The 25,212-nt window shown below is 44.0% G+C and overlaps 1 long non-coding RNA gene across 1 annotated transcript in view; it reads right to left on the bottom strand.

Moving 5' to 3' along the window:
• The window catches only part of LOC144821873 (uncharacterized), a 256,340-nt gene that overhangs the window by 125,068 nt on the left and 106,060 nt on the right, over window positions 1–25,212 (bottom strand). The window contains exon 2 of the long non-coding RNA XR_013608484.1: window positions 16,222–16,370. This is a non-coding gene — a long non-coding RNA (uncharacterized LOC144821873). The remainder of the gene's footprint in view (window positions 1–16,221; window positions 16,371–25,212) is intronic.

Genomic DNA, 25,212 nt, shown 5'->3' with positions numbered 1-25,212 from the left:
CCGAACTCTCAAAATGGCGATCGACCTGGCAAGAGCGGACCTAGCATGAAGGAATGGCCCGGTCACTTATTGACTCCACCGTCATAGTTCTCCACAACCTTGAAGATTCTAGAGGAGCCGCGGGAGTCCCCGACTCCCGCAAATACCCCCGATGGGGAGTGACTGCCATGATTGCCCACGGAACGATGGAAATGTAGCCGCAGGACGTCGGCGCTCCCATGCTGGCGCCAGCCTCAGTTTGAATGACTAGAGTCCTATAGACCACAATTCGGATCAGTTCCGGTGAAAGCACAGTATGACCCGGTAGGAACATTGTTGCCTCCCTCCCCTTTTTGACTGATGGTTCGAACCACCGATCCATTCTTTTGCCCTTTAACGGAACTTTTGGACTGCCAAAGGAAGCTCTGGGCCAACCACGAGTTAATAGACATTTAGACTATGCCTGGTTCTGCCTGACTGCACTCAAAATGGCGCCGATGCAAATGAAACTTTCAACTCCTTGTTGTACCCCGATTGTTCGGCCCTGGTGTCATGAGATATGTATGAAGGTTTTTTTTTAACCACATGAATTGATATGGGATGGGTACTGGTTATAGGTTCGGACAATGAATTGATATTGGATGGGTACTGATTATGTGTTCAGACGGTAAATTGACATCAGATGGGTATTAATTGAACATTCGGACAATGAATTGTTGTTTGAGTTTTGCACATCATGATTATTGAAAGTTGGAAGCCCAACACTTATGACACTCGCTCACACTGAAGTCTCGACATAATTTTATTGCGCTTTTCGCACTTTTATGTGAAATAAACGACCACCGACTCCGCTCCAGCCTGCTCCGTGGCTGGTCCACGGGGATGTAGGCCCGTATTTATGCATCGACATTCCTATTAAAGATTTTTTGAGAAAGCAACTATAATTGTCCGTGTAAATTGATAAAGTCTTGAATGAATAACCCCTATTTTTCGATATAACTGAAATGTAGGTGGAATGACTAAGCTCGATTAGATAAAGGGTTGAAAAGGTATAACACGTAGAAATATTGCAAATATGAAGGGTCGAATTTTAGTTGTGTATTTTTCCTTTTTATACAGCCAAAGGCAACCGCTGAAGATCCAGGTATTTAGCCCACACTTTATATGCTACCTGTATAAGAAAAATCACACTAACGGTCCACCTGGGCTTAAACGCCCCAGTTGGCAGTGACTGCATCCTGTGGAAATAGGCCGAGTACGCAGTAAGTAAAAACCTTCCTGGGTTTATGCGCGCGAGTGCGTATCAATGTAGCCTGCTCTCCCTTCCCTCCTTTTCTCTCTCTCTGCAGGTCACCTCGGAATGCCGACAAGAACGGTGATCCAACAGACGAAGAGACGGGAAAAGGGGTCTGATTATAGTACCTAACCACGACAAACCCCGAATAAAGTAAAGAAGAATAATGTACACACATGATTAAGCGTTTTTACGTTTAACTAAGTAGGGAAAAGTTTAGGGTATTTCGAGGTAGGGGTTACACAAGTATCCTCCGCCGAGAGGACTAGGGATATTGCCAATATTTGAAAACCTACTACCTCCTTTTCCGCATCCTCATAGGCATATAACTAAAAGCTGCCCCATTGCTCTCCAATTGACACCAACTGTTGTCTCAGCCTGGAAACGCACTTGCTAAAAATGACTCGAATAAACCTCCGTGAGCATTAGCCCGACCAGGTTAGTCCATGACCAGTTGCCAAAGGCGTAAGTGTGTACAATCAAAGCCACCAGTAAGAGGCAGCCAACGAATAAAAGATAAGAAAAAGGTAAAGGAGCTTAGGATGATAAAGATGCTCAGCACACAGAAAAGGATAATTGTGGCCAATAACTGTTTTATGTTTTGTCTTGGATCTTTTTATGTAATACCTGTACTGTCTCCCCCGTCTGAGTTTGTGTGTACGTGATGTATGGATCTACGTCGTCCCTCCGCTTGTGTTTACGCATTACTTAACCCCTGCCGTTCTAAGTTGTGTGCACACTGAATGGACCATTATTGTACACGTCTCTCTCTCTCTCCCCACGGCATACGTGTACCGAATGGTTCGTTTAGAGTACGACTCTCTCTCTCTCTCTCTCTCTCTCTCTCTCTCTCTCTCTCTCTCTCACTCTCTCTCTCTCTCTCTCTCACTCTCTCTCTCTCTCTCTCTCTCTCTCTCTCTCTCTCTCTCTCTCTCTCTCTCTCTCTCCCTCTCTCCAGAAGCCCCCCCGTTTCCTCTTTTTCTTGTATGGTGGCGTTGTGTCCCTCCGACACAAACATAATTGGGTTTCCTCGAACGCAAAGGTGTTCAGCAAAATTGACCAAACCCAAAACGATTGAGACTTACCATATTACTACCTCTCCCTTCTGCAAACAATAGAACCCGAGTTGGTAATGAAGGAAAGGACGGGTAAGACGACGGATGTCCCCTAATCTGGCCTTTTATAAGGGAACTATAACGTCAATGGTCTTCTGTTTCTCAGTTCGTTAGAAAATGCGATCCCCAATGCCCCGATTGCCCCACCCCCTTGCACCTAAGTGCGGATGTCCAGAGTACCCCACTTCCCCCGATCGATCCCAGCTCCCTGTCCAAAAGCACCCACGCGCCCCGATCAACCCTATGATAACGCCCCTGCTTGCAAGAATTAGCCGACCCCGAAAGGAGATGTGATATTGTCGATACTTGGGTTAAAGGGAAGAACGAGTCTCTCCATAAGGACTCGATTTTTTTTTTGTAACGTAATACATTGTGTACAAAAGTTCAATTTCTCTTATCATATATCGCGAATGAACGCCAAACAAGTCTATGAATTCAATATGCAATGCCCTTCTACAGACTCCATAAATAACGACCTCTGACTGTGACCGATGAACCTATCCCCCACCTACTCAGGAATAGGGAAGGAATTGAGATGTATATCTGTTCTCCCGACCAGTTTGTCTAAAAACTTGTTTTTCACCCATTCAAAGATACAATCACCAAAGGAGAGGAGCTGGACGTGACGCACAGCCTGGCCACAGATCATGGAGCACGTGTGACGACCAAAGGTGGAGCCGCAGAGCAACGAGACGCGGGACGAGGCACAACTTTCAAGTTCAGCTGATGAAGAAATAAGGGGCTGCCTTGAAGCCCTCGACTTGCTGACCCACTCGTGCCTGAAGTCCCCGTCCCTTTTTTTCCGACTGATGGGCCTGCCTGCTCATTGTCCTTTGCTCCCTTGGTCCCTTGGTGTGTTCGAAGATCTGGCCCCACTCCGCCCTCTCCTCCCTCGATTGTTCAACAAACTCTTTCATATAAAATTTGACTATGGACTGGGATTTTGTCACGGAAAAAGAAAGACACGCAGGTGCCCAGCATAAGGCACCCCTAAGACAATAAGTTAGGAAACAGGACTGTGATCTAACAGCAGAGGACTGATCGCACCCTGCAACGTGTAAGGACGAATCCGAGCTGGACCTATAGCTCCACCGCCGGTGCTCAGCAGCGCCAACAAAAGAAGACGGACTATGTTAAGAGAAATTGCGACAAAGACCCTCCCCCTTTTCCAGAACTTTCTATTCGCCCCTTGACTAAATTACTTGTATCAAATTGAATACCTCCCTCAACCATTTTGTATTGCCTTTTAAGAAATGTTTCGTCGGTCACTCATGTGGTTAGTTTTCCAAAATCCCCTATAGTACTGACAAGCCGGAAGGTATGAGAGCGTTCTTTCGGTATATGATGCCACTAGAAAGAAAATGTGGACTTGATTTTTATGTGTCGGAACATTTTTCTTGATTCTTCACCGACTAAATATTATGCCGATCTCTAGGCTTGTATGAAGAACCCGACAGGTGTAAATTAACATGTATTGCATTCCGCCAATCACATCGACTATGTAGAAATTGAACTTGCTTATGTAAAAAGAGGCGACTGTTAAAAATAGCAATGTGTATGTACATAAGCGGCGTTCATTTGTGTTCATAGCACCCCTTGTTGTAAGCAGAACGGATATCGCGAAAACACTGAGTGTGTTATCCCGCCAGCATAGATCCATGCACACATGTACATGACAGCCATTTTAGGTACCATGGTCTCCCTGTTCACGATCGCTCATCAGCGCACTTCCCTGACCCTGCAAGCATTCCCCCATACACCCTGACTGCCCCCGCTCTCTCATGCGCGAGTCATGAGCCCACCCCTCCCGCATGACTCTGTCCCTAAGAATCGCACCCCGCGCCTGACCAAACACCTCCTGTCCCTCCATGAATACCCCTCCTTTGATGACCTCTTCCTCCGAGCCTGAATGTTTGCACGGACCGCTGGTCATCCCTTAGCCCGAGGATACAGTTTATTGCCCACTACTTTATGCACTCGTCTCTCTTGGAAGAAGCTACTATTGATCATGGCCACCCCACCCCCTGAGACTCGATCAGGCACACACATTCCAATGGAATCAGCAGAACACTCAGCCGCATGATAGCCCCCTCCTATTGCATGGAGAATAAGGGCCCTACTGTAGCCACGTGTTGGAATACCTCCATACTATACAATGTGTTGATTGTAATAAAGGATGCCTGTGTGCCATAAACCTGTGTATAAAAGACGAAGCCTCAGAGAAACTTGTTAGAGCACCTCCCGAAGACACCATGCGAGTGTCCCAAAGGACATGCTCTCCTCATGAGTAATAAACCTTTTTCCTTGTCTTCCTACTTTCAGTGCCCGTCTCTTTATTTGGTAACTACTCAAGAAGGAAACAAAGAGTCGCCCTGCACCAGCAGCCTGGGCATCGGGTGCGATCGGGGCTGACCCTTTTTACAGGTATGCTATAAAATTAAAACTAATACAACTATTTTCACACTCATACAAGAAGAGGAACACAGAAGGAACAATTGTCAATGTCAATCTTAACTTTTAAAGGATATTACCCATATGGAAGCTCTATATGCTTGGAGAAGGAATCAAATAGAAGGATGGATTCAGTATCGGTGTGGAATATGTCAGATCTGGAACTCTGAGAGGCATCCGGTATTGTTTCCAGACAGTAACATATAGGGGGCCTAGATGTGGACAGGATGATTAGGAAGGGTCTGTACCCACCCCCACGTACACCTAAAAGGATGTTGCCTTCTGCATACACAAAGGAACCTGACACCGGGCCTTTCCTGCCTTTGTCATCCCTAGACAGTTTGGTGCCTTGACAGGGAAAGAGGAAGAACTTTCCAGAACCAGATGTGAGGGTAGGACTTGGAGTCAACCCCTTCCCCCCACATAAAGGGAGGCACCATGTATAAATATTGAACACTCCTGGACCTTTGGAAGTTACAGAAGAAGATATGTCCTGCTACCAGCGGACTGCCCTGCTGTTGAAGGACTGCCTGGTTTTCTAAGAAGAAAGACTCACCTGCCCCCATCCCAGGCTACTACAAGCGTCAGTTGACTGACCTCCTGTGTGAGCTACAGAGAAAAAACAATCTGTTCCTGCAACTACCCAACAAGCCTGCTGCACAGTACTTGAGAAAGTAACTTTACAGTGGGACAAACATGGTCCTAAACTGAACCACATTCCATCACAGGTGGCCTAAACTTGCGACTTTCCCCTGGCTGTCACTACCAGATGACCACAAGTAGAGATTTGTGCTTTTAGGTGCGATTGAAATTCAATGTCTCTGGTTCTACCTGTTGGATTTTTCTTGCTCTAGTATAATTTTATTTAATAATATTTACTACATTTTTCTGAATTAGTTTAGAATTTTTCTTGTGCTGTGATTTCACTTTTTTTTACTGTTTGTGTGCTGAATAAACACTTTACACATTGCCTCTAAGTTAAGCCTGACTGCTTTGGCGCCAAGCTACCCGAGGGTAAAGCACAGGTTCATTTAGTGACTTTTGTTTTTCACCCTAACAAGGATTGTGGTTGTTGCTTGATCAGGGTTTTCACCCCTTGAAATTAAATGGCCTCAGTTTCACACCCACAGATGACCTTTTTATTATATAGTCACATAAAGGTAATAATGTGGTTAATATCAAATTATAGGCAGGGCAATAGCCACGAGAGGGGCACAGGGGAAGGTCCCTTCTTTATTGTTTTTGTGGGCCCCCATAAAAATAGACAGATTTCCAGTTATTTCATTTCAGTGACAAGACTGGACTGGAAAACCTAATAAAGGGGAATCTCTGGCATTGAGGCTGGTTTGAGCCTCCTCATGCTGCTCACAGGTATCTGATACAATCAATTAAAATGTTGCAGTGGGGCCTGTTTTTCTCACAACCACCGATGCATTTTCACAATTCATTATCTGCTTTAAATGTGCACGTGCAGCATGCATACTATAAGCTGCCCTATAAGCTACATGTTGGGTATGAATCACTGTCTATTTTGCCATTCATAATCTTGTTTTACTCACTCTTACTATGTATTTAGTTTCAACAGGTTTAGTTAATCATGCAAATAAAGACTTAGGGCCTCATTACGATGCAGAGAGACCTCCACCGTCAGGCCATCAGTGGCGGTCCCACCGTCATCGGACCCTACATGACCGCCCACCGCATTATGATGGCGGGCAGATGGAGGGCAGTGGAGAAAACAACCCCCACACATCCGACGGGCTCAAGAAGCCTGTCAGTGCTTCGTATGGACTGCAATCCCCACAATATTAGCACCGCCATAAGGATTACAATGCCCCTTTCTGCCGGCCGTTTCATGGAGGTTAACCCACCATGAAAAGGCAGGTGAAAAGTGACTTGGGGGCCAATAGCAGGCCCCCATTTTCTCTCCCGCCCTCTGATATGGGCATTGGGGGAACCTATGGTGCTCCCCTACATACCCCCTGCACCATGAGGCAGGCATATGTGCAATGTGTTTATTTTGGAATGCGGCCTGTGCTGCAGGCCGCAGCACACACTGCAATACAAAAATGACAGATTGCGACCGCCTTGAAGGTGATAACATCCTAATCCTGATGACGGGACCGCCGGCAGCTAGTCTATTAGTCCTGTTCCCAACAGGATGGCGGTCGTACGCTCGTACGACCACCATCATAATCAGGTCCTTTCTTACTTACCATGATCTAAATGACTGCCTACCCATTGAGAAATTGGGGCTCAGTGAAATGAGAAGGGAAGTTGGAGAACAATGTCAGCTGAAGTTGAAACCAAATTGCAAAGTGACACTGTGTGCTGCTGTCTGCCTTAGGGTTGAAATGCAAGCCTGGGGGTCTCGCCTGCAGAGATCTCTGTTGGTCAAAACAGAGACCATGAGTTAGTTTGCTTTTTGGTTAACCTGAGGGCTAGCGTAGGTCTGCATCAGGCTGGGGTGAGATGCTCACAAACATAGGTTGATACCTTGTTTTTCTTTAAAACACCCACAAGTCTTTTGAGGTTTGCAGCTAATTTAAGCAACCCCTCCCCCCTTTCAAATTTAAACAAATGATCAGAAGTGCGCTGGCTATCAACGTACCAGCGCATTTTGCCTATTTTGAAAATTGTGACTATCCTTAGGGGCAAACATAATGCAATAGATATATAGTTTTTGTGTTGCTATTGTTTGTATATATTTACGAATTTAATTATCATGAGCTGCAAGTACACAAGAATGAAAACATTCTTCTTGTAAAAGCTGCATAAGAAAATGTTTACCCTCAGCACTGCATAGTAAAATCTCAGGGGTGTTTTGTCTAGTTCTGTTTTACCAGTATTTTCACATTTACTTTAAACTCACTCTTGATGCATTTGTGTCAATAATTTAATATCGTTTTTATCACTGGATTCTTTTCAGATCATTGACTTTCTTGTGTTTTCGGACAAATTATGGAGGTTCTGCAGTGAATCTTACAAAAGAAAATCGGCATATTTATAATGTGTAGAATATTACGTCTGAAAGATTATTATGCCCTGGTGAGAACATGACAAATGAATCTGTTCTCAGGACAGGAGTTTGCTGATATTTTATTTGTGGATGAAGAAGACAAAAGAAAATAATGATGCAACATATAATTTTTATATTAGTGCGTGTTCCTAGAGAGGTTTAGGTCTTGCTGGCTTGCAGAGCAGAATTTTGACCCCAGAACCCATGAGCCAGATCCTACAGGGATTCTCTTTCCCCGACATTCTGACTAGAGACTTGTCTCTGATCTCCTAGAATGTTTACGCGAGAGGTTACCTAGCCTTATTTTATATGTCCGTGAATTATGACTGAGATTAAATTTCCAATCTGATTTTCAAAAGCTTTTTTTAATTTAAGATGAATGTCTAATAAATAAAAAGATTTGAAGCTAAAACCCTTTAACTCACAATAACTCTCATTATTTACTCAACAATAAATCTTTAATGGTGTATTGTTTATGTTGATGATTGCTAATCATTTCTCTTCGTCGACCTTCAAAGGTCCATACAATCAGATTGCTCCCAAAGATTGATATACAGGAAACCCAGCTCCGTTTGAGTTGTACAGCTGATTTAAGTGACCCCCATCTAATGTAAACATAAATAATCAGCAGTGTGCTGGGTATCAACACATCAGTTCATTTTGCAAATTGTTGACTATGTCAAAAGGCTAACATAATCCTATGGATATATTGTTTTTCTGTTGCTATTGGTTATATACCTTAATGGATTTAAATATTGTTTGCTGCGAGGACACAAGAATGAAAGTATTCTTCTTGGAAAAACGAAATAGGAAATATTTTTCTCCTCAGCAGTCCATAGTAAAACATTCAGAGGTGTTTTGCCTAGTTCTATTTTACCAGATTTTCCACATTTACTTAAAACATATTCCTGGTGTATCATGTCAACAATTTAATATAGTTTTTATCACTGGATTTTTTTAGATCATTGACTTTCTCGTGTTCCCTGACAAAAACGATGCTGGTGATGTTGGTTTAAAAAAACATGGAGGTATATTATCAAGTAAGGGCGTTACATTATTGCTGCTTTTATCGGCAGGAAACTGCCGATAAAGCGGCGATAATGGGCTTGATAATATTTTATTTATTTTATTTATTTAAGCTTGTATCGCGCACAGCTACCCACAATGGGTTTCCCGGCGCCAGGGATAGACTGTAGAAGAAAGAGGGAGTGTCACCTTGACTTGAGGCCTCAGCCGACTATTGGTCACGCTTAGTAAAGAGCAGGGTCTTCAGAGCCTTACGGAAGCGGAATAAGTTGGTCTCAGATTTTAATGCCAATGGGAGGGAGTTCCAGTACTTAGGACCCAGGGTGGAAAAGGAACGGCCTCCCATTTTTGTCAACTTCCATCTTGGTACTGTGAAATTGCCAGTGTCCGATGACCTTAGTGAGCGCAGGGGTCTGTAGGGCTTTACCAGCCCCTGAACATATACTGGGGCGCTGCCCTGCTTGGCCTTGAACATGTAGCAGAGTGCCTTGAATTTAACACGTTCTGGGATGCTCAGCCAATGGAGGTCGCGCAAGGCGGCAGTGGCTGAGGAGCGTCTGGGGACGTTCTTTAGCAGGCGCGCGGCCGCATTTTGCACCACCTGCAGCACATGTATAGTGGCTTTATCTGCACCCAGGTAATATGCTCTATGAATTTCAATCGAAGTCCATGTTAGATGTCTTCACATCTAACATGGGCTTCGATTGAAGTGAGCCTCTTCCTGACCTCCTGTTAGCAAAGGAACATGATGGGTCAGTGGATGGGTGTGAGAAAGTGCCCTCTTTTTTGCATGGTTGCCCGCACTTTTTGCTGAATTGCTGATGTGCTTTGGCTGAGTGGGCTCCTGCTAATCAGGTAGCCAGGGCCTATGTCCTTTTCCAAAAACTGCATTGAAGCCTAAACCCAATTGCCATCTCTGGCCACAGGTCAGCCCCTGGTAAATGGTACCACAGGTACCCAGGACACTATGACCAGAGACGGCCCCTAAGGGCTGCAGCACTTGTTGTTCCACCCTTAGAGGTCCTGTACCTTTACACTCACACACTGCCTTAGCAGGCTGCGTATTTTGGTGCAGAGCAAAGTAAAGGGTCAACATGGCACACATCTCTGTGTGCCATGCCTACAACCCACTGCCCTGACATAGATCAGTCACCCCTCCAGCTGGGTGCCCTATACCAGTGGTGAGGGTACAGGTGCTTGAGCCCTGTACCCCTACAGTGTCTAAGTCAATTCTTAGACACTCCAAATGCAGCGCTGCCATTAAGAGTATATAATGCTGGGAGTTTGTCAGTACAAACTCCACAGCACCATAATGGCTACACTGAAAACTGAGAAGTTTGGTATCAATCTTCTCAGCACATTAAACCCACACTGATGCCAGTGTGGGATTTAATGACAAATGCACACAGAGGGCATCTCAGAGATACCCCCTGAAAACTAACCCACCACTAGTGTCCATGCTGAGGGGCTGCTACCAGCTGCCACCACCAGACATGTTTCAAGACCCCTGAGCCTGCTGCTCTCTGGGGGCCTGAAACAATGCACATCCTGGGACGAGGTTCCAAGCCTCCTCCCCCAGGATGGGCAGGGTTCACGAAGAGGAAGCTTCAAAGGCTTGCCCCCTTTGTGAGCTTCCCAGGCCACTTGCAGCTTTCAGCAACTGGTCCCAACTGGTTCTGACCGCCACATTGGGCGGGAGAACTGGCGGGATAAACAAGTGAGGAAGAGAGGTGTGCCCACCTCTTCCAACTCCACCCCTTAGGTGAGGGAGGCGAGGTAAAGCACAACTCTCAGTTCCCGCCATCTTGCAGATTGGGGGTACTCAGCCAACCAGGGACATGCTCATGCCCCCTCACACTGGAGGGTGGCATAATAGGGGGTGTACCCACCTAAGGAAAGGGACCCATTGGTCCCTGCCTTTTACCTACCTGTTACACCCCTAAATCTAGTATTTAGGGGCAACCCTGAACCTTGCTTCCTTAGACACGAAGAAACTACAAGAAGAAGAAGAAGAAGGACCGAACAGCCGTGCAGCAGCTAACAGGAGGAAGACGCTCACTGACTTGGCCCTAGCCCTAAGGGCCTGTCTCCCTTTTGAACCTGCTCCTGCGAAATCCAGGTGTGTCCTGCAAGTAGCAACCTCAAAAACCCTGGTGGACCTGCCTGCCTTAAAAAAAGGCATTTATCTCCCGGGAACACCGGATTTGTTGATCTGCAACTTCTGGCTCCGGTCGGACACCGCAAAACCACCCCACTCTGCATCCGCCATCCACGGCCCGAGCTCAAGTGGGCAAACACCACGAGGAGGTCACCCCAGTGATCCTGACCTGAGACCCGGTGATCCCTGATATGCCTCAAGCCGCCAGCCGATGCCTGCAGCCTAAATCCAGAAGGTCCACCCAACTGTGACGGGGAGCTGATAAGAAGGTCCGACCCCAAAAGGCACCACTGCACCTGACGCCACGACGCCACGACGCCACGACGCCCCACGCCCCACGGCCTTGGGTGGCCAAACCGACAGTGCCTAACAAACCCCTAACTTCCCAACCTACCTCTCGAAGTGTTGGTCGCACCCAGAAGACCTTCGTACCCAAGCCTGCAGTGCCTTTGCAAACCTGAGTTTCCCTTTTGAAAACAACAGGGCACCCGACGTTGAAACAGCACCCTGCACCCAGCTGCCCTAGTGCCGCTGAGGGTGCACCTTTGGTGCTACTTTGTTTCCCTATTTGCCCTGAGCTAAAGTCCAGGAGCTTTGCTCCCACAACAAAGTGGCCTGCTTGCCAGCAGCCACCAACCAGAGGCCCCCTATCCTTCATTGGATAACATAGGGACCTCAGCACTCTGCACCTGGCTGCCCTAGTTCCACTGAGGGTGTAACTAGAGTGCATCCTTGACCCTGGGGGACCCCTGAGTCTTACCCCCAGAACCTCAACTACCACATCCCAAATACTTCCCTCAAAACTGATAACACTATTTTCCTCCAATAATTGAAGGAAATGGTGATTCCATGGTGAGTCCCTGTAGTGTTGTCTTCTCCACCTCGTCGCCAAATTTATGTTATATCCAATCAAATAAAATCCAGGTAGTCCAGAAGAAGGTTGGAAGAAGATTTATTCTTGACAGAAGAACAACACAATAGATCCAACAGGTGTCTCTTTTGATCAGCCTCCACTCAATAACTGAAGACTGGAGCTTCCACGAGAGCAAGATTCCACATTGCTAGGTAACAGAAACTATGAAAGATGCAAAGCTTAACTAAAGCTAGGTGACTAATAAGTACTTATATATAAAAGAATATAACGCATTGACAGTTTTTCTGTGAAAAGGTTCTAAGTGTGGAGTTTGAGAAACTAAAGAAATGTTTTAAAATTCCATAATCTAACAAAAACGATTTTACTTACCTGTTTTCAGGAAATTACTCACAGTAGTATCTAGGTATATTACTCTGTTTAAGCCTAGTAATCTCAAAAGGTATTTACCTGCTATTTTACTAAAAAGCCTATTCAAGTCTATGTACTGCATTTACTAAGTATTGCATTTCTCTGCATCTATACTGTAAATCAAACCAAAGTGCATATACAATTATCATTCAAACTGTATTTCAATTACATTACTACTGTAAACTATTTATTGCTTACATGTGCCAGGCTTGCTTGGTTCTAGATAATAAAATAACTAAAAGAATATTTTTTTATACAAAAACAACTGGTCTGAAGTTCAGTCTTTGAGTGTGTGAATTCATTTGCTGACTGAGTATGTACAACAAATGCTTAACACTGTCCTCTGATACTGCCTTACTGCTCAACAACACTACCACAAATAGGGAGTGAGGTGCTATCTAACTTTACCTCTGCCTACTCTGTGCATACCATATCTCACTTTGGTATAGTATATACAGAGCCAGCTTCCTACAATGGGGTAAACCTCTCTCCTACCCTGACCCCAGAGCTGGAGAGGGACTGTTGCCAGGTACTGGGACAGTTTGCCTCCCTGTTCTCCATGACTCAAGGAATCACCACTTGGTGTGACCAAGATGCGGGCACTGGGGACAGTCTACCTGTGAAGCAACATTTTTACAAGGTAGTTGACAAAGTCAGGCTAGCATCAAGGAAGAAGTTTCCAAGATGTTGTCATTACGGGTAATAGAGCCCTCAATCAGCCCCTGGGCTAGCCCAGTGATCTTAGTGCCAAAAGCAGCTGCACCCAGTGACAACCCAGAACTCCGGTTATGTGAGGACTCCCGTGGGCTCAATGCAGTCACCAAGACTGATGTGCACCCCATCCCCAGAGCTGACAAGCTCATTGAGGGGTTGGGAGCTGCCGGTACCTCAGTACATTTGATTTAACGTCTAGGTACTGTCAGTTTGCCTTAACCGATGGGGCAAAAGAGAGATCTGGTTTTCAACGCCAAAGGGGCACTACCAGTTCCGAGTCATGCCCTTTGGGTTGAAGAACACCCCTGCCACATTCCAGAGATTGGTCAACCAGGTACTGTCCGGGTTGGAGGAATGTGTTCAGCTTCAGCTGGGAGGACCACTTGCAACACCTCTGTGAAGTGTTGAAGGCTCTGCAAAGGATAGGCCTCATTATCAAGGCTAGTAAGTGCCAGATAGGACATGGGTCTGTGGTGTACTTAGGACACCAGGTAGGGAGCGGCCAAGTGGTGCCCCTTCAAAAAAAGATTGACACCATTCTGGCTCAGGAGCCCTCAAGACTCAAACAGAGGTGAGAGCCTTTTTTGGTATCACTGGGTACTACAGACAGGTTGTCAATGGGTATGGCATAATTGTTGCCCCCTTGACAGAGCTGACTTCAAGACAGCAGTCCAAAAAGGTGATCTGCACTGTCACCTGTCAGACCGCTTTTGATGCCCTGAAATCTGCCATGTGCATGTCTCCCGTGCTTAAGGCACCTGACGTCTCCAAAGAATTGTTGTGCAGACAGATGCTTCAGAGCATGGTGTGGGAGTAGTACTCTCACAATTGAATGACGAGGGCTTGGACCAACCTGTAGCTTTCATCACTAGCAGGCTACTTCCCAGGAACAGAGGTGGAGTGCGATTGAAAGGGAAGTTTTTGCTGTGGTTTGGGCACTGAAGGAGCTAAGACCCTACTTGTTTGGTAATCACTTCCGGGTTCAGATGGACCAAAGGCCCCTCAGATGGTTGATGCAGGTGAGGGGTGAGAACTCAAAACTGTTGAGGTGGTCCATCTCCCTACAGGGAATGGACTTTACGGTGGAACACCGCCCTGGTACAAAACACGCCAATGCTTTTAGGTCTGTCCAGATTCTTCCCTCTTAGTAATGAGAACTTCCAAGAGGGTGAGTAGTTCTCCCCACATTTCAGCTGAAGGGGACACGTGTTAGACTTGGCATCCTTGGTGTGGTTTCCACTGATTTTGGCCTCTACCTCCTGTGTTTTTCATACTCTGCTGGATTTCATTTTTGCTGGCTTAGATGCTTTGGCCACTGCTGATCAATGTCAAAGTGCTTGTGCTCCTTGTGTAAATTGTTTTTGTGATTGGTTCTCCCTGATTGGCATATTTGATTTACTAGTAGGTCCCTAGTAAAGTACAATTAGTCATGCCAGGGCTTGTAAATCAAATGCTACTAGGGGCCCTGCAGCACTAATTGTGCCACCCACATGAGCAGGCTTGAAAATATGTCTCAGGCCTGTACCTGCAGTGTCTGTGCTCAGTTTGTCAACTGCCATGTTGACGTGGCAAGAACACCTACTTGCCAGGCCCTAACCTTCCCTTTTTCTTACATATAGGATACCCCTATGGAAGGCCCAAGGTACTCCCCAGGCAGGGTGCAGTGTATGTGAAAGGTAGGAGATGTACTGGTGTGAGCAACATGTCCCGATAGTGAAATAATGCCAATTTCATTTTTCATTATTGAAAGGCTATCTTGCCCCATAGGACAGAATGGGGAATGCTTTGTAACATTTTACAAGCATATCTTCCAATAGGGATAAGATAGAAAAATTTAGCTTGATATCCCTGAAGTCAGAATGCAATAACACATCTTTTAGTAAAGATGTTTTTTAAATTGCGTTTTTGAAAATACCACTTTTAGAAAGTAGCTATTTTCTTGTTCAACCATCCTGTGTGCCTCTGCCTGTTTGTAGGTTGACTGTCTGGTTTCACTGTGACAGAGACAGAGGATGTGCATTCCCTGTAGACAGCCTCTGGGGAGCGGTTTGAGGTGTGCCTGTCCCTTCCAGGATGAGTCAGCCCTGAACTGAATAGGCCCTAGCTGCATATAGGGTGGTGGGAAGAGATTGATCTTGCATCTGAACGGAGCCTGTCTCCCTTGCGCGATGCTGCCTCCACCTCCTGTGGTCATGCTGCCCCAGTGAAGGCATAACTGGTTTGAACTGAGCTCAGAGCCCCATGCACAAAGAGAACAAAGACATTTTGTGGTATAAGTTTCAGACCCAAAACCCCAAACTTTTGATCAACTCTGGAATTCAAGAGGACCCTTTGCCAAGAAGAACAGCTGGAGATACTGAAGGAGAAGTACTTCCCCTTTGTTGTGTGCTGTTTAGGGTTGGTCTGCAATTGCTGTTTCTGACAAGGAAAGGATAAGGACTTTGCTGTGTGCTGTGTCCCCTGCTTGAAGGAGATCTCCAAGGGCCTGTGTGTGCAGGCCTCCTGTTCTGAAGTCTCCGGGACACAAAGACTTCACCCCCCAGCTTCCCTGAACTATGCTGAAGAGAGTTCTGATCTGCCAGAGGGTGCCATTGCCAGTTTGGGGCCTCTGGAGATTGATGTTGCTATTCGGGAGCTGGAAGAAAGGTGAACTGCAGAAATCGATGCATAGCTCTTCTTGTGGCGGTTTTCCCGATGCATCTTCCCGGTGCAAGAAGAATTTCCATGCATCGCTGTGCAACTCTGAAAATCAACACAACGCCAGTCATGGCTGCAAGAATTGACCTATCGAGGGATTGCGACTGAAGAGGACCGATGCAGCGCCGCTGTTTTAGCCAGTGTTTTCGTTCTATTTACTATTAGGATAAATAATTTACTCTTTAAGGTAAACGCTTTATCTACTAAAATTTCTATGTGTTCTTTTTCTTCAATGCAATTTCTTCTCTTATACTGCTTTATATTTCTTATCAAAATCTTTATTACCATACTTTTAAACAATAATCTTCATATGTCACTAAATTGTTTTTACCTTAGAGTCAGATGACCTGATTTTTTAGAACATTTTTCACTTTGAACATGACTTACGCCGTTTGATTTCCGAGTTGTTGGTTAAGCTCTCTTTTTATTGAGATAATTTCCTACATTTTTAACACACTGTTTTAAGAAATGCCTCAGTTCTCTTACCAGCAGCTGTTTTGTCCCCTACTATATTCTGTCCATCATCTCCTTTTTTTGTTCTCAGTTTTTTGCCGGTAGTACTGTGTCTTTTGCTTTTTCTTCCTCTGTTCCTTTATTGCAATCGTAAATTCTTCTCTTTGAAGACAAACAGATAGCTGAAAACAAAATGCAAAATACATTTTACATTACATACCTCAAGCAACCTGGGGACATATGTAACATTCCAAATTTCGATCGCAAACGCCGACATTCGTAGAATTTCGGCATTGGCGATCGCAATTTTGCTCAGTGGTATGTATTAAAGAAAAACTGCCTAGCAAAATAAGGAATCGCAAAATTTGGGGTTCCTTATTTTGCCATTGCATTTAAGGAATCGCAAATTGATATTCCTTAAATGCAATGTAAGTAGCACAGAAAAAGTGCAATTTTGCCTTAAGGAATCGCAAATTTACCACCAACTTCAAGTTGGTGGTAATTTGCGATTTCTTTGAAAAATTCACTTTTTTGCATTTTTGAAAGTGCCATGTGGTGCACATACATGCCCTTGGGGCATTTATGTGTGCCAGAGGTGCACACATGTACATTTCAGGGGTGCAACAGGGTGTCCTTTTGACACCCTGGCACGCTTGAAATTGCATTCTCAATATGCGATTCCTTAATTGCGAATTGCAATTTGCGAACCGAAATTAAGGAATATATAGGATTCGCAAAATTATTTGCAAATAATAATACATAGCGTTTTGCGATTCTCAAATAGCGATTCTCTACAAATCGCTATGTGAGAATCGCAAAACCAAAGTTTCATACATATGGTCCTAAATCCCTACGTATTTCATTTTATCTGTATTATATTATATTCCATATGTATTAAACATAACAGCTCTACTCCATCTCAAACTACATACTTACTTTCTATGCACATACCACCCTTCCCTAAGGCCTAACTATGGCCTACCTGTGGGGTGACTTACATGTACATCATCCATGCATTTTCAGATCCAGATTGGTATGAACAAGATATTATACCGCCTAAAGTTTCTATGTGAAAAGTGGCAGATTTTTTTACAAGGTTCATGCAATCATTTCTGATGTAAAGCTACCTTTGGTCGTATATAGTCCGCCACAGGATGCTGACTGCTTACAGTGTGGGATTTTCGCCATGTGCCTGAACAATCTAGGTTCCTTTGGGTTGATGAGTGTGAACTGTCTTAGAGCAACAGCCATGTCCATCTCCTAAAGATCTCCTTTAGGTTCGTTACCACCTAGTGCATGGAGGATGTTGGCTGAATATCTGTTCCCCCTGCATTTGTGGCAATTGGTCTTTGGAGGGTCAGGGTCCGGTTCCATGTCTGTTGAAAAAAGCTGTAGTGCTTCTACTCTTGAAAAAAGCAACAGTGGACCCATTAGATATACAGCACTATCTGCACCAACTTTGGTGAAAAACTACCGTTAATCTTGAAGTAAGCTGGGGCGGCTCGTCCTCAAGAGCAAATGGGGGAGCTCTGACACCTGCGAGGTTCTACATACTCCAGATACTAGGAGTGAAGACAACTGCACCTCACTGGCACTGTACATGAAAACATGTCCATTTAAGCATGTTTGTGTTTTTATGCATTCTGCCAGTGTGAGTAGCAGCCTCTCTTGCTCATTGCAGGAGGAGGAGGGAGTGGGTGGGGCCGAAGCATTCATCTTCAGATTGCTTTTGTTGATTGCAATCTGGAGATGCCTGCTTGGATTGCGCATGTGTGAGTGCATAATTCAGAAACATCCACTCACACAGGCACAATCTACTGAATTTAACAGCTGTACTGTGCATGTCTTAATCTGCACAGTACACCTGTTAAAATGAGGGGTGTCAGGGCGCAAATCAGTGCATCCCGGCAACCAATTGGAAGACAGACATCACAGCAGGGGCGGGATTCTCATCCCTGTCCCAACTTCTGATAGGGCAGAAATTCCAGCCCTATTAGAAGCTGGGAGAGGACTGCGTTATTGTGTGAACATTTCCATGTGTGTTTTCTGTGATATGTAATGACAATCGGATGTACAGGTACCATATAGGCCTAACAGGACAGACATTAGCAGCGACTTCCCTATCTCCCCACAAGACCCGTCCAAGTTGTTATTGGAGTTCAAATACAAAAAAGACTGCACGTTTTTCATTATCATGTTTTCTTAGGTCGAGCATTCAAGAGCTCTTGTATATACTTTATTACATATACTTTAGTATGTACTTGTGTGTACTTTCTGGGCTCTGGAGATCAGCCCTAGGACTTGTCTGCTTCCCCTTGGGGACTTTCTTTTCTGTTCAACTGCGTCTGTTTAACTGTCTTGATAGAGAATAACCAGCAGAGGTCAATAAAATACCACAATTACTTTCTGCTGATGGACTTTCCTTTTTTTAATTTTTCTGGCAACTGCCACTATTTAACTTTCTTGATAGAAAACGACCAGCAGAGGTTAGTAAAATACCAGAATCACTTTAGCATTCTCTAGATTCCAGTTCATAGAAATTGTCTTCCACGAGCACCGTAGACAATAATATTTTTTTCAAACCTTGTATTTCCAGTGATATGACCACTGAAGGCCCTGCTTTTATATTAAAAACAGCGCTTTGGACTACACCATTTCTCACTGACCTCCTACCTGGCGTGTCACACAGCTTGGGGCGTACATTTCCTCCATGTGAAAGAACAGTAGATGTTTCAGTACCCAGGCTAATGTGCTGCATAGCTAAATACATATAAGGTCACAAGAAAAAGACGACGCTGGTTGATGGGGGACTAATAGGGCTTGGAAAGAATCTTTTTTACCAATGTGAATTTACTGTGTTACACCGAGGTGTGAGGTCAGAATTAGCATAGGAAGTGAAGTGTTAATGTGTCTTTGAAACTCCACGTTGACGGAGATTTGAAGTGTCTGCCTTATGTCCCACCAGTGCTAGGCAGATGGTTCTCATGGTTAGGGTCATGAAGAGTGTCTGCGCGTGCGCAGGTGAGTGTGCTTATCCCCAGTTATACATTTAAAACTGCTGTGTGTTCAGGACAGAGGCGGTGCTGTATGATCAGCCCTCTAGAACGCTCTGCCCAGTATCTTATTTGCACTTATTTCCAAAGTGCAATACTGTTCCCCTTTTTCAACATAGCAGTATTCTGCTCATAGCAGTTTGAAGACGCTTAGCAAGGTAACGTGGAAGTGCTATCTTGTGATGCCTTAACACCTGCACTCTCATGTCAAACAATTTCAAGTTGTGTTTACGTGCTCCAGGGTTAAACCATCAGGCAATGGCTCTGGAATAATTTACATCCTGTGAAGATTGTTACATGATGATCGGTGCTCAATTGTGTGCGATGCAAAAATGTATAAAGGCACACAGATCACTGCAAACCGTTTGTGCTCTGATGAGAGATCTGAGTATCTTAAACGTTTTTTCTGATGTTTGCAAATAAGGAGTTTGAATTTTGGCAGGGCCAGTTCAGCCCTCCATCTTTCTGAGAAAGACAAATACAATTTCAATAGGTATAATGATAATGTAACGTCTGTTTTAAAAAACGAAATGCATGACAACCCCAGACGTACATCATGAAACACCGTGGATAATCCTTACAGTTAGTGATGCAGCATTCGTTGAAGAGGACAGTTCAGGAGGAGTTTCTTAGAATAAATGTATTTAGACAATTTGTGCAAAAATCGTCACGGATCCTGTAGATGTTACTCTGCTTTCTGGTGCAAGTTGCCCACTCCTCCCTGCCAGGCCCCTGTGCTAAGGGGAGAGTGTTTCAGGGGCATGTGTAAGGAGGCGTCTATCAACATCAAGGATATAGGGCTGTGCTGGATGGATAGGGCACAGAATGAGCACTAGGAATAAGATGAGAGAGAAGAGCATGGCAGGGGGCCGATGTCAAAGTCACACCAGTGGAAACCTTGTCGAGGACTCAGGCCGGTGGAGATAGATAAAGATGTGTTTACCAGCTGGATCCCAGTATCACACTGGGTTGCCTACAAAATGGGATGTATTTATCACCTCCTCCCCACTACTCTCAAAGTGAGAGAATGAAAGGTCTCCTAGTTCATGCCATTGAGGGCTGAGCAACATTAGCTTTCCGGTCCAGGAAGTAATAATGAAGAGACCAAAGACATTTATTTTGACCTTACAACTGAACACATGATTGCAGGGTGTGGTACATGAGCCAACACACCATTTAGTAGTTGATAGACAGGCTGTTGCTTGCAGAAATACTCTAAGGAATGTAGTGTATGCCTGCACATGCCAGCATGAGTTTCTGCTATTAAAGGTCTTGCTGGTGCATATAAAGAACACGTTCCTCCTTCAGTACAATTAATATTATTAAGCATTATTTAATTTATTTCTATTGTAATCCGCATTAACAGTACTAAAGAGAATGACCCGACCGATACAAACTACTGATTATATTCTGCTGTATGTATTGATTGAGCTGCAACCAATGAATTTTCTTTAAATACTCAATAAAGTTGATTATAAAAAAAAAAAAACAGTACTAAAGAATGAACACAATTATGTAACCATAGCTGCCAGTCCAGAAGGTCTGTGAAGCATAATATTTATCAGTTCACGTTGCAGAAATAAAGTTCTTTGCACACATTGCACAAATGCACAGTAATTGAAACGATTTATTAATTTGATTTCTTGCATTGTTGCTAATAACTCCTTTCTTGCAAACAGTATTTTTCCTTTGGATCCTGGGGGTCATTGCCTTCAACTCTCTTTGATTGTGGTTTGAGATTTAACCTCCATCTGGGAGATTTAAAAAATGGTTTTAGTTAGAGAATCCATATTTTGTTATCCAAAATGGTACCCATATTTCATGGTGCCAGGCTGCGTTGTATTATGTTTTTATCTAGTCCTGTATAATGCCCGGAGAGAATGATTGATGTAGTTAAGAAGGGTTTGAATAAAATGCAATAAAATAGAGACCAATCATTTCTATGTAAATACAACAATTTATTTTTATGGATTGGCATTCAATGTGGGGTTGCCTTCGGATAATGAGGCACTGGCTGAATGCTATGGTGGTTGGGCTCTGTCTCAAAAGTGAATGTGTTATTTACATTAAGTCTGATATTTGTCATGCAACTTTCAATTTAGAGCTTCATTAATGGAGTGTTTGAGTATCTCAAACAACAAAGGAGAGGGAAAAGGTTTTCTTGAAGGGAATAGTCCTGGTCCCCTTATACTATAATTATCAAACATTTGAAGGAGTACACCCTGGAGACACAACAATGTCTCCAAGGTAAAGGGGGGGGGGGGGGTGCACCAAAAGGAGAAATTCTCCTTTTTAAGAAGACCCCTCACTCACCAACCTAGTTGGTGACATGCTTCATCATAGGGGTCCCACCCGAATAGCCGAGTGCTATCCGGGTGTGCTTCAACACCTGATTACAGTGGAGCAAGTTTTTTTGTGGTGTAAGTGGGTGAAAAAAGTGAATTAAAAATTGGCCAGATTTAACTCAGTCAAAAACTTTCATCTGGAGCAACTGGACAATATTAGAAATTTGCAGAGATGCCGTATTTGGTTAAATTGACCTCCGGTATCTTGATAGTGATAAAGAAATGAAAAAAATTGGTCTAAATGTTTCAACCTGATGGCGATAATACCAGGTTTTCGTCAGGACCAGGTGACGTGACCTGAGGTGTCTACCCACGCTAAGGAGTACCCTACCCTTGGTCACTACAGAACCAAACCATGTACTCACAGTCAGGCACCCTCTCTTCAATTGTAGAAAGGGAAATTTTAGACGCAAAATAACGCGCCTCATGGAAGCCGGCGCAAAGGTGCTGGCTATATTCACAGTTGTGTGAAGCCCAGTCACCTGCTTCTGTGCCTATTCCAAGACCCGACTCAGCGACTCGGTGTTTGAGTATAAACATGTCCTTGTAGCTTTGTTATAGAATTAAAAACTAGGCTGCACCACAAGATCTCTCCCGCAACCAGTCTTATACCGTTTAAATGGCAAGAGTAGCATGAGGAACTTGGTGCATGTTACATTTTATTAAGATGTTATTACACTTGGCTGTTGATGAATTGCTGAAAATATTTCTCAAAGTGTGTGAGGGCCTTGTTGGTACTCCAACAGAACTTGCATTGACACCTATAGTTGTTGAATTAATTTCTTTAGTAAAGGTGGTCTACATGGAAAATACCCTCTTGTTTTCAAAGATTTATTGAGGGGGAATCCTCCGGTCGTTTCCAGTCGTTTCCCCTTTGGGAGATTTGGGTTTACTTGCTCATTACCAGCGAATCATGAGCAGGTTTAAAATCTCACCAGCCGCCACTGTTCAATACTAACATTTCTAAACCAATAAAAAATGAATAGCAAGATATACCTAAGCTGCTCCTGTTTGAACCCCTCCCCACCCCTCTATCCACTGTGTCCACATGTACATACCCAGCGGGGGGTACTTTGCATCTCTCTGTCACTGTCCCTGTTGTCCTGCCTGTTATAAGTGTGTTTTCTGCCCTGAAGGCTTCAGAAACAAGCCCTGACCGAGCAGCAAGGATGGAGGTGACGTCACCAACCCAGGTCTTCCTGATGCTTCTGCTCTGGATTCATGGTGAGAGCTGCGGCTGCCGGGCTGAGGGGTATTGATCAGGGAGAGATCTATTTTTAACATATAAAACATGTCTGTGATGGGCAGTATATTTATTACTATTGGTTTCGTACGCTGTAAACAGTTCTGGCTGTTCATTGTTGTCATTAATCACCTTTCTGTCTTCAGAGTCCAGAGCGCAGATTGTGCTGACACAGACCCCGGAAGTCCTCATCGTGTCCCTGGGAGAAACCATCACAATCCGATGTCAGTCCAGTTCATCCGTCTATGAGTGGTTAAACTGGTACCAGCAGAAGCGCGGGGAAGCCCCCAAGCTTCTCATTTATAATGCTAAGACTCTCCAGCCCGGGCTCTCAGAGCGCTTCAGCGGCAGCGGATACGGTTCTGACTTCACTCTCAGCATCATCAGTTCTGACTTCACTCTCATCATCTAATTTTATCCTCTCTACATTTCAACACAAACTGATCTCTTAAACGTTCTTCATTAGCAGGAACAAACTTACAAGTAGAAGATAATTTTCTTAACGCAGTTAAATACTCCTCAACTGACTCGTCTTTACCTTGTTCCCTCCTACCAAAATGATACCTTTCCATTATTGTACTTACACGAGGTAAATAATGTTTGTCAAATTGTAACAAACAAACCTCATATTCATCTAAACCTCTCTGTTCCTGATGTGTCAAAGCAGGCAAATTTTCAAGAACTTCTTGTCCTTCCCCACCAAGACAATGCATTAACAAAGAATATTTTCTTTCTGCGCTTAAATTAGCGCCACAAACCCTTGCATAAGGTGCAAAAATCTTTTTCCATTTACTCCATTGTACCTTTGGTTCTCCTGGATCACTCAAAAAAAACGGTGGAGTTGTTACATTCTGCATGTTTAAGGTTTATACTTAAAATAAAATGTGCAGCACTAAATATACAGTAACTTCTTGTCACACAATATTTTTATCCTTAATTTAAATTGTAATTTCCTTTTCTTATAATAATAAGATTACCCTCTAATTCACCTTACATATGTAAACTCCTCCTAAAAATAAATAGAGAGCAAACAATCATATACTGAGAAGAAAGAGAAAATAAAAAAAATTATTATCTTAATATCGTAGTGCCATAACAGTTTTCTTCCTCCGTTATTCACTTCAGAAAGTTTCCTTCACACTTCAAATAAAGGCTGCCGCGCAAAAGATAATCCCACATATATAAAAGAACCGACAGGTTCAGGCAGTTCTGAAATGGCGTTTCCTTGAATGCGTGATGAAAAGCAGACGCTCTAGATCTCACGATGTCTCGTGCGTGCCTACCGCCAACTCCCGTTGCACGTTACACTACGTCATCATTTCTGAAGATCCGCCGAACAAAGAAGAGCTCGACTCACACATTGAGGCAGTCGAAAACAAGAAAAAAAACGGTAACAAAATCGATGTTTCATCTACTTTAACTCCACACAATTTCCTTCTTCTTGTTTATGCCGAGATGTTACACCTTTGTTTTCATTCCTTCCCAACACTTTCTTTCAAACCGCCGCGGGAGAAGTCACTATTACGAAATTAATTTATTCCATACTTCTCTTTACTCATAACAGCCGCTGGGGAAGGAATAATATTAAGTGAGTCAAAAAAAAGAAATTATCGTAATCTTCTTTCTTTAACCTTCATAAACGTCCTCAAAATCAAACAAGTGCCGCTGGGGAAGAACGTTAACCTCCCATTTAAAATTTCAGCCGCTGGGGAAGTTCAAAGTCAAAAATTGATAACGATAATTTTTTAAAGTTAAACCTCCAACACCTCATTGAAATTTTAAGATGTTAATCTTCATGTCGTTTTTTTAAAAAGTCAAAAATTAGATCAACACACGTGTCAAACTACTTAGCTTGATGTTAAGGTGTTCTTCTTCTTTTCTTTCAATTCATCCCGTCCTTGTCGCCAATGAAAAGATGTAAATAAATGCTAAAGAATGATGATGTTAGAAGCCATGTTTATTCATAAACACCCTAACCATCAGCTACCAGGCAACAACTGACCATTTCAGGAATATTCATCATCATAACATTCTAGGTTCCAAGGTACAGTCATACAATAGATATGAAGGGAATACTACACTATGCTCCTTGTGACAGATGATGGAGGAGAGGAGTGAGCCTCATCCTGACCTCCTGTTAGCAAAGGAACATGATGGGTCAATGGATGGGTGTGAGAAAATGCCCTCTTTCTGCATGGTTGCCCCCACTTTTTGCTGAATTGCTGATGTGCTTTGGCAGAGTGTGCCCTGGGCTCCTGTTAATCAGGTAACCAGGGCCTATGTTCTCTTCCAAAAACTGCATTGAAGCCTAAACCCAATTGCCATCTCTGGCCACAGGTAAATGGTACCACAGGTACCCAGGACACTGTGACCAGAGACAGTC

The sequence above is a fragment of the Lissotriton helveticus genome, chromosome 2_2 (assembly GCF_964261635.1).
Source record: "Lissotriton helveticus chromosome 2_2, aLisHel1.1, whole genome shotgun sequence".
Classification (NCBI taxonomy): domain Eukaryota; kingdom Metazoa; phylum Chordata; class Amphibia; order Caudata; family Salamandridae; genus Lissotriton; species Lissotriton helveticus.
This window is presented reverse-complemented; position numbering and strand designations above follow the sequence as displayed.